Source organism: Lagenorhynchus albirostris, chromosome 2 (genome assembly GCF_949774975.1).
Source record: "Lagenorhynchus albirostris chromosome 2, mLagAlb1.1, whole genome shotgun sequence".
NCBI lineage: Eukaryota > Metazoa > Chordata > Mammalia > Artiodactyla > Delphinidae > Lagenorhynchus > Lagenorhynchus albirostris.
This window is the reverse complement of record NC_083096.1, coordinates 108,040,714-108,056,733: the sequence shown is the minus strand read 5'-3', so window position 1 is coordinate 108,056,733 and position 16,020 is coordinate 108,040,714.

Below are 16,020 nucleotides of genomic sequence, written 5' to 3'. Positions count from 1 at the left end.
CCTAAACTTATTCTGTAAAATAGAATGATACCATATTTGAAGGTGCAAAGCATGTTATAATTCTAAAAGTATATACAACAATATTGGGGACAGATTTTTCTAGAATATTGAGATGAAACTTGGCAGATTCAAGACAAACCCAAGCTGGGAAAATTAGCGTGACCTCATAATTCCTGAGCCACCGAGATTGATTTAGGGGGAGATTGAGCACATGACCTAAGGCCAGATAAAGTTAATCCTTTCTCAGTTACCTGGATCCAAGAAATTTCTCTCTTTTTCTGTATCACTCTTGGTCTTCTTCTGACTCTCTTGATCTCCTGTCTTCTGTTTTCATTAACTTTTTGTTGTTGTCAATGAGGGTATAAAGACGTGTGTTTCAAGATGAAGACTGTAAGGCCACTTAGGTATGTTTGGCTCTGAAACATGATATATATTATTACTTACAAAGGGGTAGAATACATTTGGAGTCTCACTTCCATCTTCCATGGTTGTAATTGCTTCAGGAAAAATCCAATAATATTGGAAAAGGAAGAATGATTAAAATGGGTTCCTAAACTGAAGGCAGTCACTGAGACTTGATTTAACTGAAATGAAGTGTTTTTCAGTTTCTATTAATTTAACTCCAGAAAAAGTGGTCTAGCATCTTGTTTCCGAAATTGTGCTTATTTGTCACCTAGTGTACTTAGCTTTGGGTCTAGTGAAAACTCTGAGAGGAAGAGTCTCATTTTCACATCCTGCTGCTCAGATGTTAGTGAAAGACCACAGCTGTGGATGGACCAGAGTTCTAAGCAGCTCAAACAAAGGCCAAGCATACAATAAACATGGAGTCAAGCAAAAAACAAAACAAACAAAAATACATACCAGCTAAAACTATGCATTATAATGAGATAAGACAAGGAACAGAACAAAAATCAGGGATAAACCTAATGTTGGAACAATCAGACAGGGCGTTTGAAATTGCTATTATTATTATGTTGAAGGATCTAGTGGAAAGGTGAATAACACACATGAACATATGTAAAATTTTTCAAAGAATGGACTCTATTAATAGAGTTAAATGGAAATGCTATAAGACTAAAGCACAGTATCAGTGATTAAGACTTATTTTAATGGAATTAACAGAAAAGATGTGGACAAGTTGGTGGAAAGAATCAGAGAAACTGAGATAGATTGATAACAATTAACCACATGGAAACACAGAAATAAAGAGAAAACAAATTATAACTGAGTGTTCAATAGCTGAAGACACCTCACAGGACAATGCCAAGAGGTTTATTGTGCACATAATTGAAAAAAATAAAGTAGAAGTAAAGAAAGAGGCAGAAAAAATGTTTGAAGAGAAAATGTCCCAGAATTTTCCAAAATTAATAAAAGACAAAAAATGGCAGATCAAAAGCTCATAGAACCCTAAGGAAAACAAATATAAGATAAATATGGCTATGCACCTCACAGACTAGCAATAAAAACCAAGCATAAAGAGAAAATCTTGAAACAACTGGTGAAAAAATAGAAATATTACATACAGAGGAACAAAAACTACGATTGGAAACAAACATTGCTAGAAATTATATAAGCTAGAAGAAAGTGGAATAACATCTCTAAAGTATTGAATGAAAAATGTCCACCAGAATTATTTACACAGTCACAATGTTTTTAAAGTGAATGCAAGATAAAAACTTTTAAAGTATAGCTTTCAAACCCTTGTATCCTGTTGGTGGGAATGGGAATTGATGCAGCCACTATGGAAAACAGTATGAAAGTTCCTCAGAAGACTAAAAATATAACTACCATAGCAAGGGAGTTCTCTTGGGCCTCATTATAAGGGCATTAAACTCATTCATGATTGTTCTGCGTTCATGAACTAATCACTTCCCAAAGGCCTAACCTCCAAACACCAGCACATTGAGCATTAGGTTGTCAACATATGAATTTTGGGGAGACATACACATTTAGATGGTAGTAGAAAAGTTCTCTAGGGAAACCAAAAGACAACAGGGAGACAAAAACAAAAACAGTAAGGAAATTTTAGTTCCTGACACCACACCCACAACAAGTGGTAAACACAACCTAACCTCTAGACAGATAATGTAAAACCTCACACTAAAGGCATATTTACCTTAGTTCCTTTAAACCTATTAAATCACGACAGCTTTCAAGAAAAAATTATGAGGCAAAAAACATAGTCTAAAGAGACGAATCAAGTATCAGAACCAGACTCAGACATGGCAGAAATTTTGGAATTGTCAGACAGGAAATTTAAAATAACTATGATTAACATGTTAAGAGGTCTAATGGAAAAAGAGGATAATGAAATGAAAGAACAAATGAGTAATATAAGGAGAGAAATGGAAACTCTCAGAATCATAAGGAAATACTAGAAACCAAAAACATGATGACATAATGAACAATGACTTTGATGGGTTCATCAATAGACTGGACATGGTTGGGAAGGACTCAGTGAGTTTGGAGGTGTGTCAGTAGAAACTTCTCAAATTGAAAAGCACATCGTATTCAAATTGCAGAAAATCAAAGACAAAGAGGAAATCTTGAAAGGAGCCAGAGGAGCCAGAGGGATAGAATGCCTTACTCATAGAGGCACTAGGTAAGAATTACATCAGACTTTTTAGACTTTTCTTCTTGCTTGAAAGCATACAAGCAAGAGGAGAATGGAGTGAAATATTTAAAATCTTGAAAGAAAAAGGAACAACAAATTAGAGTTCTGTATCTACTGAAATTATTCTTCAAAATGAAGGAGAAATAAATACTGCATAGTAACAAGTTGGCCTTCCTCTCTTCACTGGCATGTTATCAGAAGAGGCAACGCCACCACCACCTGGTAGTAAGGAGATCATCTCCCACTGGAGTCGGGGTGGGGGGGCACATGGGTCAAAGTAACTAGGCATTCCCACCCTTTATAGACAAGTTGTTATCAGTGGAGGACTAATGGGACCCACCCCAACCCAGCAGTAACAATGAACCCCTCCATCCAAGGCATCCAGAGAGGCTGAAGTGGGAATTTACACTCACCTCACAGTAATGGTACGGCCATTACTCCTCTTTCTTTGCCAGCAAATAGGATCTGATTTCTTATAAGAGGTCACTGGACAATTTAAAGTCTGCTCTCAAATTAGAGTATTATCCAAGCTATCAGAAATAAAGGCTTAGATCCTAAAATGACCAGTCATTGTATAAATAGAATGTGAGAACATATTCAACTCTGAATTGAGACAAGTTGGGCAAGGACTCAAGAATTCTTTCCCCCTGCCTTCTGTAACTATCTCAGTCCCTCTGATTAATTTTTGTAAATGATAAGATTTAAATTTTATCTTGTTTATGAATGTAAAATTCTGGTATCCATTTTGGAAAAATACCGGAGACTTTATTTTCTATTAATATAAGTGAAATTAAAAGTAAAAGTAGAGTAAGGCTACTTTGAAATAGGACTAAAGTTCAGAGTCAGCTCCTTTTTCCCTGACCAAGAAAATCCAGTTATTATCAGGGAACCAAAATTAGTTCCGGGGACAATTGAACCTCACAATTTTTTTGTATGAAGTAACCAAATTTCCTGCTTATCTTTTTTTTTATAAATTAATTTTTATTGGAGTATAGCTGCTTTACAACATTGTGTTAATTTCTATTGTACAGCAAAATGAATCGGCCATGGGCTTCCCTGGTGGCGCAGTGGTTGAGAGTCCGCCTGCCGATGCAGGGGACACGGGTTCGTGCCCCGGTCCGGAAGGATCCCACATGCCGCGGAGTGGCTGGGCCCATGAGCCGTGGCCACTGAGCCTGCGCGTCCGGAGCCTATGCTCTGCAACGGGAGAGGCCACAGCAGTGAGAGGCCCGCGTACCGCAAAAAAAAAAAAAAAAAAAAAAAAAAATCAGCCATACATATACCTATATCCCCTCCCTTTTGAACATCCTTCCCATTGAGTTCACCACAGTGCCTTAAGTAGAGTTCCCTGTGCTATAGGTATGTAGTCTTTTGTTATCTAATTTATACATAGTATCAATAGTGTATATGTGTCAATCTCAATCTCCCAATTCCTCCCATCCTCCCTTTCTCCCTTGGTATCCATACATTTGTTCTCTATGTCTGTGTCATTATTTCTGCTTTGCAAACAGGATGATCTATACCATTTTTCTAGATTCCACATATATGCGTCAATACACGATATTACAATACATTGTTGTTTACTATAGGAACGATGCCGTACAGCAGATTCCTAGAATGTATTCCTCTTGCTCACCTGAAACTTTATACTCATTGATTGGTAACTTCCAATTTCCCCCTCCCTACGGTGCATGACATCACCATTCTACTCTTTGATTCTATGAATTTGAATATTTTTGATACCTCATATAAGTGAATCATGCAATCATCATGCAATATTTGCCTCACTGTGACTGGATTATTTCATTTGACTGGACATTTCATAATGTCCTCAAGATTCATTCACGTTGTTCCATATTGCAAAATTTCCTCCTTTTTTAAAAGACTAAATAGCATTCCATTGCATGCATATACCATCTTTATCCACTAATCTGTTTATGGCCATTTAGATATTTCCACAATTGGTTATTGTGAACAGTGCTGCAATGAACATGAGACTGCTGATACCACTTTGATGTCCTTATTTCTACTCTTTCAGGTAAATAATGAGAAGTGGGATTGCTGGATCATATGGTAGCTCTACTTTGAATTTTTTGAAGGTACACCACACTGTTTTCCATAGTGCTGAGACATTTTGTATTCCTGCCAATGGTGTGCAAGAGTTTTCTTTTCTTCACAGTCTCACCATATTTGTTGTCTTTTGTTTTTTTGATAACAGCCATTCTAACAGGTATAAGGTGATATTTCATTGTGCTTTTGATTTATATTTCCCTAATAATTTGTATATGTTTTCATATACTTGTTGGCCATTTGTACATCTTTGGAGAACTGTCTACTTAAGTTCTTAGGCCATTTTTCTATTGGGTTAGTAGTTTTTTTGCTATTTAGTAGTAAGAGTTCTTATATATTTTGGAGGTTAACCCCTTATCGGTATATTGTTTGGAAATACTTTCTACTATTCTATAGGCTGCCTTTTCACTCTGTTGATTATTTTCTTTACTGTACAGAAGCTTTTTAGTTTGATGTAGTCCCAATTATTTATTTTTGTTTTTGTTGCCTATGATTTTGGTGTCATAGCTATGAAATCTTGCCAAAACCGATGTTGTGAAACTTTATGTTTTGTTTTAGGAGTTTAACAATTACAGGTCTCCCATTTAAATCTTTATTTCACGTTGAATTGATTTTTCTTTATGGTGTAAGAAAAGGGTCCAAATTCATTCTTTTAAATGTGGTTCTCTATGATCTCCAACATCATTTGTGGAAGAGATTACCATTTTCCCATTGTGTATTATTGGCAACCTTGTCAAAGATCACTTGATTGTATATGTGTGGATTTATTTCTAGGCTTTCTATTTTGTTCCATCGGTCTACATGTTCTCTTCATGCCAGTCCCATACTGTTGTGAATAGTGTAGCTTTGTAATATGTTCTGAAATCAGGAAATGTGATGCATCCAGCTTTGTTCTTCTTTCTTAGGATTGCTGTGGCTATTTGAGGTCTTTTGTGGTTGTATATGAATTGTAGAATTGCTTTTTCTATTTTTGTAAAAAATACTATCAGAATTTTGATAGAGGTGACATTGAATCTGTAGATCAGTTTGTTTTGTAAGAATATTTTAACAATATTAATTTTTCCAATCCTTGAACATAGGATGTTTTTGCATTTGTGTCTTTTTTACTTTCTTTTATCAATATTTTGTAGGTTCCAGTATTCAAGTCTTTCACCTCTTTGGTTAGCTGTATTCTTTTTGATGCTATTATAAGTGGGATTGTTTTTTTAATTTCATTTTCAGGTAATTTATTGTTAGTGCATGGAAATGCAACTGATTTTTTTTTTTTTTTTGCAGTACGCGGGCTTCTCACCACTGTGGCCTCTCCCGTTGCGGAGCACAGGCTCCGGACGCGCAGGCTCAGTGGCCATGGCTCACGGGCCCAGCCGCTCCGCGGCATGTGGGATCTTCCCGGACCGGGGCACGAACCCGTGTCCCCTGCATCGGCAGGTGGACTCTCAACTACTGCGCCACCAGGGAAGCCCCACAGCAGATTTTTGATCATGGAATTTAGTACAAGTCTCCAAAATTTGGTGGCAGAGGTAACAGAAATAAGCTGAGAAGATCAAGCCTGCACTGGTTGATACTGTATTACTGCGTAGACATCCTGACTCAGCATAGACTTGGAGTAAGGCCTGGAGAACAGGAAGGTACTGGCAGCCTAGGTATTTAATTATGCGGTTAATTGTGTAGACGGTCATGAAGTCTTCCTACTCATTAGGACGCTTCCAGACATAAAGTTATATCTCTGAAATGACAATTTCCTCTTTTGAAAAATGACAATATAATGGTACCCGTAACATAACGTACGGATTTGCTCACAGAATATCTGTAAAGCCACTGTTCAGTGCCTGGCAATGAATAGCTATGGTTTATTAGTGATTTAATTCTATGAGATTTTATCCTGCAAGTAGATAGCCTTTAGTAACCAGAGATGGTCAGGGGTAGAAGCAATAAGAGAATGAAATGTCTACTAGTGTTCAGGCTAGAAAAGTCCTTCAACTGACCTAATGCTCTAAATTCTAAGCAGTGCTTTTTATTCAGCACAATGGTAGAAAGAATGGAGATGACACAATTGAATACCTGAAGTTTAGGGCTAGAACCCTCTCCTGCTCTGCCATTAACTGGGCCCTCTCCTTTTCCATCTTCTCAGTCAGTTCTTTCACATGTTCCTGATAACAGTTTTCTCTCTCTTGCATCACCTGGTCATTCTTCTTTTGCATTTCCTCCAACATTTTGTTTGCAGCTTCTGCAGATTTAGACTTTATACATTCCACGTAAGAAGAAAAATAAGCGGAGAAATATGAGGATCTTAATTTATTGTTAGAGCTTTATTTTCACACTTTTTGCTTGTTTGTTTGCTTATTTCATGAAGAAAACTTCTTGTGGTTATTTTTGCACTGAGGAATCAGAGGACAGATTGACATAAATATTAGTTAAGAAAAGAATCCCCTAAAACTATGAACTATACTTGCTATTTTTTGCTCTATAGTAATATTCCAGGTGGACTAATGTGGCTAACATTAACATTTCTAGCGCTTTCCAACTATGTAGAGGGTTTTCAGTTATTCTCACCTTCAATCTCTTTTTCTTTTTCCGTAAGTGACTGATCAGTATGTTGAAGTGTATCAGCCACATCTTCCTTGGAATCCAAATATTTCTTCAGTGTGTCTTCTGCTTATTGATGCAGAAGTTAGAATTAGGAAATAGAGACTATGGGTTAAAGTAAAACCTAGCAGTACATCTCTTAATTCAACTTCATTTTACCACCCATTTTAAAATTTAAATACCTTTTCAAACTAAGCTTTCTTAAAACCCAACTCCGGATCCACCTTCAAACTTGCTTCATTCTCAGTCACCCCAATTTTAGTAATTTAATTAGTAAATCTTGTCTTCTAATTGTATGAGTTAAAAACCTTATGGTTATCCTTTATGTCTTTTTTTTTCCCCCTCACAAATCCCAGGTACCATTATCAGTTAATGATGTTTGCTCTGACTTCAAAATAAAACTAACCAGGGCCCGTCAATTGTCACCTGCTCCTCCCAAACACCCTGGTCCAAGACATCATCACTTCTTGCCTGGACCACGGCATTAGCTTCATAACTGGTCTCCCTGCTTCCTTCCACTCTTGCTCCCCTATAGCCTGTTTTCCTCAAGGCAGCTAGTGTTGTGTTATATTACTTTAAGAAAGATCACTTCCATCTGATGCACCAAATCCTCTGCTGATTTTCCAACTCCTTCCAAGTAAAATTGAAACTTCTCTCAGTGGCCTTCAGGATACTACTTTGTTTAGCCTCTGGCCCCTGAGCATCTCTCTGACCTCACCTCCTGCCACCTCTTCCTTTGCTCACTGCCTTCTTAATGCTTTTCCTGCCATTCCTAGAACATCAACCAATTTATCCTTCTGGATGTTTCTGTCGTTTGAAATTTTCATCCTCTAGATGCCCACTTGGCTCACTCCCTGACTCCTTTGAAGATTCTGCTGAAACAGTACCCCACGATAGAGGCCTTCTCTAAAAACCTACATATAAAATAGTACCACATATCCTTCCTCTCCCATGCTTGTAGTCTACTTTGTGTTTCTTCAGGGCACTTTTTTCACTGTGATAGTGACTTCTCGAGTCACTGTAGTATTATTCTCTCCTTTGCCTTAGTAACAGGACGCTTAATTTTTTCCACCAGGGCACATTGTGGGCCTTGATAAAATGTTGCACTTTCTAGTCAACCTCCTGGTATCTGAGATGACCATATGATTAAAATATAGCTAATACCACTTATGTGGAATGTTATATAGTACTTTTTGCAGATCGCCTTAAAGAGAGTTGACCCAGAGACTTTTAACTCTTCTGTTTTTCCCTTTTCTTTCCATCTGTAATATGGAAGTAGTGGGTGAAATTCCAGTAGCCATCCTAGACCGTAAGTTGACCTTGAAGATGTAGGCTGGGTGCTAAGGTGCTGGAGCAGAGCAAAGAAGTGGCCTGGGAACAGGGTGATTGTGGAGTTGTCATAGCAGCATGGACTCCCTCTGCCATACTTCTTGTATATAAGACAGAAAATTTTGTCCTTTTTAAGCCACTCTTGTCTTGTTTTATTTGATTTTTAAATAATATGTACCCAAACCTAATTCTAACTGATATAACCTGAGTATACCAGCACAGAAGTATAGTTAAGAGCAGAGAGTCTGCTACAAGGATTTCTATTCCAGCTGTACCACTTATTACCTGTACATCTTAGGTGAGTTATTTTACTTCCCTGTGCCTCAATTTTCTTATTTATAAAATGAGGACATTAATAACATGTACTTCATAGGGGTGTTGTGAGGATTGAATGAGTTAAGTCCATTTGTTTCCTGAAACAAAATAAGGTCTATATGTGTTAACGCTTATTATTATTAGTTTTTTCTGTAAGCTATAATTTGTTGATTGCTAATACTTTGAAAGAACTTGTTTTCTTTTAATTGCACTAACCACAGAAATTTGACAAGGTCTAGCATATAGTTAGGACTAAGTAGATAATTGTTGGATGATTGAATGACTAAATTATTGAAGAAATTCTACAAACATTTTGGGGGGCTCCATCTGTGCTTCCAAGAAGGAATCTGTTATTCATCCCATGGTAGTCTCTCCTATTGGATAAATCAGTGAATGGATCAATGAAAAGCACAGGCACTGTTTACCAATCACATTTTGGTTGATTCCACTGTAGTTTGAAAGTGTCACCTCAGCAAGTCCCCAGAAATGGTACTCAGTAGGTAGTTTACCTGTATCCCCTTTCTGGGGGACTGGTAGTACTTATTCTTTAGCTCCTGCTTCTTCCAAATAGAGATGATAACCTCCGGTTTAGAAAATATTCCTTGCTTCATATCTTCATATACAGGGCCAAAAATATCCTGAATTAAAGCCATGCAATAAACTGAGGATGCTTTCATGTTCTGCTTACAAAAGTCATCTCACTTTGCTTCTAACCCTTCCTGTGAAGTGAAAAAATAGTACAGAAGGTACAGTAAGCCATTATGAGGTTGTGAACCACACACAGATTACTGGAAATGCTGCTTCTGCAGAGAATGTGGCATATAAACATTAAACACCTCTCACCATGCTGGGAGATTCTAGAATACCCCTAAATAGAGCACTGGTTTAAAAAAATACATCTACTTCTCTTTGTGATTATCTGAAGCTTTTTCCCCATGCTTTTTTAGCTTCAGAGAATGATTCTCAAAGCATAGACGCTGTTCCATATAGAAACTTCTCTTTTCAAGTCCCTAATTTAGGAATAGTTTACCACACAAATGTTCAGTAAGACAGACTTGCAGGGAGTTCCTGGTTCCACTACTTCGTGACTTAGTGACATTCAACTTTCATGAAATGAGGTTTCCTTTTTGTAAAACACAGGAAATTTTATCTATGTCATAGATTCCACGTCAGGATTATATGCAGTGGTTCAAAGTATTAAACCAGTGACTTTTTCATGAGTGCTCAAAAGGGTCAATGATTAGTGGTACATTCTTTAAAATGATAATACTTTTGCATATTTTCTCAATACAAGACTAACGAAGGTAGTGGAGATTGTACTGCAGGTATTTTTGGTATGGAGAAAGCCTAACAAACAGCATTTTTACCTACATCAGATTATTGAAGAGAACTTGTATATCAAGTGTTTCTTTAGTCTAGAAAGATGTCCATTGTCTGCTGACCTTCACTATTTAGTTTCATCAGAACCCCTGAAAGCAGGAAGGTGTAATTTGAAAACTCCTGCCCTTCAAGCCAGAGAAGGGATTGTCATCTGTCAGGTGATTATTTGTCATACAACAATCCTTCCTTAATTTGAAAGGACTCAGACTTGAGTCCTCAAATAGCATTCTTATAATTGATTTCTCTTCCCTGTCTTTCTGAATATTTTACTGTTGCTTTACATTAAACACAATACGTTTTTAGGGTTTTCACAAAGAAGTGAATCCTCCTGGATAATTAGCAGGGAACATGAAAACACTGTGTCTTTACTAACTTTAAATGAAAAAATAAATTAAAATAATCTTATGTAAATATAATTTTACAGTTTACTTTTTGCTTAAAATATGGCATCCATAGGGTGGAAATTAACAGAAGAGGATATCTGTAATAACCATAGTTGGTCATGGTACCATAGTCTCTAGGACTAAGTCTAAAGGAAGTCTATTCTTTCAGTAAAGATTGCAAATGAGTACACATAATGGAGGTCTGCTGTCTTTGGGAGGACTACTCATATCAAGAAAGGCCCAGATTTTTCTGCCTCTCATTAACCAGAATAGCAAATATACCCCTAATTTTTTCTGGAACACTCGGTCCACATCCTTGAAAGAGTTCTTCAAGACTTCAGTGACCTCTTTGTCACTGGCCCTGTGCAGGTCCAGCAGCTCCTGGAGGGTTTCCGTGGGCAGCTGCATCTTCTGGCCCATCCATTGGTCATAGTGGGCAATGGCCTTTTGCACTGCGGCCAAGTTCTTAATCTGGGCCAAGGCCAAGACTGCATTCTCCATGCAGGGCAGATCCCCACTACTGATGGCATTGATGTAGGTCAGCACCAGGCTCTCTAGACCTACAAAAGAGAATTTTAAAAAATAGTGACTATTAGTTGGTGAGCGAGAGAGGAACAACTGTATTCCGTTTAGTTCTGATCATATAAATTTTATCATTTTGTATCAACGGCTAGAGTATTTTTTTTATGTTTTTCAAGTGTCACAAACAATAGTTTTAAGGATATTTTGAGAAGAATAGTGATGGAATATTTTGTTAACCTCTAGTTTCAGAGGAGTTTAAAGCTTCCCTTTCCTCTTCCTTCCCTCACCCAAATGGAAGATGTTGGAATGAATGGGTTAGAGTAAGGATATTTTGGGGACAAGATAGTAAGTCTTGATCTTTTCTTAGCCTTACTGTCTCTCCCTTTTATATACTGTATTGTATCTCCCTTCTAATATATAAAAAAAGGTCAGGGAGACAATTTAGCATACACAAGCATTTGTGTGTGTGAGTGTAGGGGTACACGTGGTACCGGCCACTAGTCCTGGGTCTGGCCTAAATAAGAGGATCTTTCTAGATAGTCTCTCGTCCAAGCTCCATGCAGTGTGATCAGTTCATCCACATTTGCTAGGGATTTATGGTTTTAGCATTGAAAATCTCATATACCAGGAAATGCCAGCCTCGGGCAAACTGGAGTTGTTGATCACCCTACAACTACCAGTTTTTGGCTACAATAATGTATCACCTCACACTGATCAGAATGGCCATCATCAAAAAGTCTACAAATAATAAATGTTGGAGATGGTGTGGAGAAAATGGGATCCTCCTACACTGTTGGTGGGAATGTAAATTGGTGCAGCCACTATGGAGAACAGTATGGAGGTTCCTTAAAAAACTAAAAATAGAGTTATTTTATGATCCTGCAATACTACTTCTGGGTGTATATCCAGAGAAAACTGGAATTCAAAAAGATACATGCACCCCAATATTCATAGTAGCACTGTTTACAATAGCCAAGACATGGAAGCAACCTAAATGTCCATTAACAGATGAATGGATAAAGCAGATACGGTACATATATACAATGAAATATTACTCAGCAATGCAAATGAAATAATGCCATTTGCAGCAACATGGATGGACCGAGAGGTTATCATATTAAGTGAGGTAAGTCAGACAGAGAAGGACAAATATCATATGATATCACTTATATGATGAATCTTAAAAAATGATACAAATGAACTTATTTACAAAACAGAAATAGACTCATAGACAGAGAAAACAAACTTATGGTTACCAAAGGGGAAGGGAGAGGAGGAATAAATTAGGAATTTGGGATAAACAGATACACAGTACTACATTTAAAGTTGATAAAAAACAAGGACCTACTGTACAGCACAGGGAACTGTATTCAATGTCTTATAATAACTTATAATGGAAAAGAATCTGAAAAAGTATATATATATATATATATATATATATATATATATAAAACTGAATCACTGCTGTACACCTGAAACATTATAAATCAACTGTTCTTCAATTAAAAAAAGACAACTAGCAATTTTGGGGCACTCAATCCTGGGCCTTCTCTTTCTATAGTTTTAAGTAGTGCCATCTATATTTTAACCTCCTGCTTTGAGTTGATTTTTAAGCTTTCGATTTGTATATTGAAATATGTGGATGATAATCCTTCTTGTATACGTCAGAGAAAAATCAATACTAAATGATCCAAGTCTAAACAACTTCACCAACTCTGGAAAGCTATTCTTCCTCCAAGTATTTGTTTTAGTAAATGACATCTGTTCAAGCAGTTGCTTAAGCTCAGAACGCTGGAGTCGGACTTGACACTTCCTTATCACTCCTTCCACACACCACGCCCATACGCCCTCCATCATCAAGGTTTATGGATTTGACATTCAAAATATGTGTGGATTCTGTCCATGTTGACAATCTCAATTGCCACTATCTTAGCCTAGCATAATCCCTATTTATTATTAAAATATTGCAGTATCATTCATCTTCTCATTGCTTCATGTACATCCCTCCAACATGGTATCTACAAAATACTCCGAAGGATTTTTTTAAGTATAAACATAACCAGTCCTTTCAGGTATGGTTCCCTGAATACTTCTCCAACCATGACGCCACTCTTATTCACTCTACTCTTGTTCAAATCGCACTTTCTTTTACATTCTTGAAGTCGCAGAGATCTTTACTGTCTTCGAACTTCTCACGTGGTATTATCTCTGTCTGCAAAGCTATTCGAACTGTTCTTCTAATTAACTCCTACTCATTTTCAAGTTCTCATTTTACATGTCACTTTCAGAGACAAATATTGTCTGTCTTCGAATCCAAAGCAGCTATCATTTTAATTTATTGTGCTTATCATTGTTTATCATTAGAGTTAAATTGTTTTAGTACCTTTTGATCCCACCGTGCTAGAATGAAGATAGAGCTAAAATATTTTAATCCACCATTACACCCAGTGGTTGGTGCATTGCAGGCACTCCTAATCAATTCACATATTTTTTGCATTGATAAACAAGAGAATTGTGTTAAGGTTAGTGGCAAAGCTTTGCAAACATGGAGTATTTGCCTTTTCCTGACTTTGTCAATCATACAACTTTCCTGGAAAGAAATTTCATAAAGAAGGAGAGAAGATGGTGGAGAAGGTTACTACACCAGGATTAAATTCTAGTTTGTTTCCTTTATTTACCTTGCTGATGTGAATATTAGATAACACCAGAAATACTTTTAGTTCCCATATAAAATTCACAAAGTGACACTTGTGGTGTGTTTTCCTTGGCATCATTAGACTCTGTATTTGTCAGAAGTAACCCTCATGGTTCCCACTTCTATTGTCTACAATGGGCAATAGGAAAGTCCAAGTATGGGCAGTGAGAGGGACTCATGAGGCCCATTGACTGTGATGCCCCCTGAGAGAGTCTTGGCCTTGGAATGGCTGAGGATGTAGAAGCAGAAGTCTTCAAATTGTTCTCTGAATTCAGGGTTCAGATCTTCCTCCTGTAGCTGCTCCTGGCAGGTGAGGTACTTCCTCTGAGAAGCGTGGTCAAAGATGAAGCACTTGTTCTCTGGGAAGAACTTTCGGATACATAACCAAGGTTCATTAAAGCTTTTAGTTTTTTTATCAGTACCTGGAGGAATGAAAATTTGAGGTAGTACAATTTCAGGCTGATTGCTTCAAATATATGACCCTTCAACTTAGTAATTTGCACAAATCCTATATTAAGAGGTAAATATTAACTAATCATGGATCAGACCAAAAAAATTAAAGGGATAGAGAAATGAAATTTCTTTTCTTCTCCAAGAAGGAGGTAACTTAAAATTAGACCCAATTGATTCATCTAAAGAATGTTTAATTTCCTCTAACAGAACAGCCAGGATAACAAAGTTACGAAATTATAATTTTTAGCACCTACATAGAAATGGTCATTGTGATATTGTTTTCTCTTTTTTTTGTTAGCCAACCATCAGGCCCAGTAACTTTGCTTTAGCTTCAGTGAAAGCTTCCGGTACTCATCAGCAGTGATGGGTTGCCCATTTGCTTCCAGCTCCAGGGAGAAATCTCTCAGAGTCCACACCAAGTCTGGAAAGAAGCTCACAAAGTCAGCTGAGTCTTTGGCCTCACGTTTACCAGGTGAGGATTTTGCCCTGATTCAATCTGTCAGTTCTGTCACATAGCTGAGATGCTAACATAGGAAAACTGCAGAAAAGGAGTAGCACCTTTTATGCTGTATTTTCTCCCAAAGCTTATCTAAAATAATTTTTCTTAATTAGTTTATTCATTCATTCCACAATTTATTGAGCAACTGCTATGAACCAGGCACTGTCTTAGAACCAATAACATTGCAATGAGTGGGACAATTCTACCATACACATTCTAGTGAGGGAGATAGATGATAAATGAATAAACAAAAATGTAATAAAATCTGAGTCTTGTTAATAATTGTCTTGAAGGAAAATGAACCCAAGCTAAAGGTTAGAGAATAACTGTGTATGTCTGCATGTTGTACTGGTTTATGTAGTGGTTCAGGTAAATTCATCCTGAGATGATCATTGAGCAGAGATCTGAATGAACTGAGGGAGCCAGCCATGCACTAACTCATTGGAGGAATATTCCTGGCAGAGGAAATAGCTCCTACAAACGCTCAGATAGGAAATCACTGAGTGTGTCAAACATATAGCAGGGAGACCAGCATGGCTAGGGCAGAAGTCCTAGAATGGATAGGGTCCAGACTATGTCAGCCCTGTAGGCCATAGAGAGTGTTTGAATTTTAATCTAAATTTAATGGGAAGCTATTGAGAAGCTTTGAGCTGAGAGGGGATATGACCTGATGTTTGTTTTTAAAAGATCATTCTGGCTGGTGTTGTATCTGTAAGAGACAAGAGTATAAGCAGAGAGAAGCATTAGGCAGTTAAGAGGTAACCCAGAGGAGAGAAGATGGAAGTTTAGACTGGAGTTATCACTGAGGAAGTGGTGGAAATTAGCCAGCCTGGGAAAATACCTATGACAGTGGAGCTGACAGGACTTGTGACTAATAGTTTGCAGGTTATAAAGAAAGGAATCATCCAAGATGAATCCTAAGTTTTTTGGGGTTTTTTTGTTTGTTTGCTTGTTTGCGGTACGCGGGCCTGTCACTGTTGTGATCTCTCCCGTTGCGGAGCACAGGCTCCGGACGCGCAGGCTCAGCAGCCGTGGCTCACGGGTCCAGCCGCTCCGTGGCATGTGGGATCCTCCCGGACCGGGGCACGAACCCGTGTCCCCTGCATTGGCAGGCAGACTCCCAACCACTGCGCCACCAGGGAAGCCCGAATCCTAAGTCTTTGATCCAAAACTG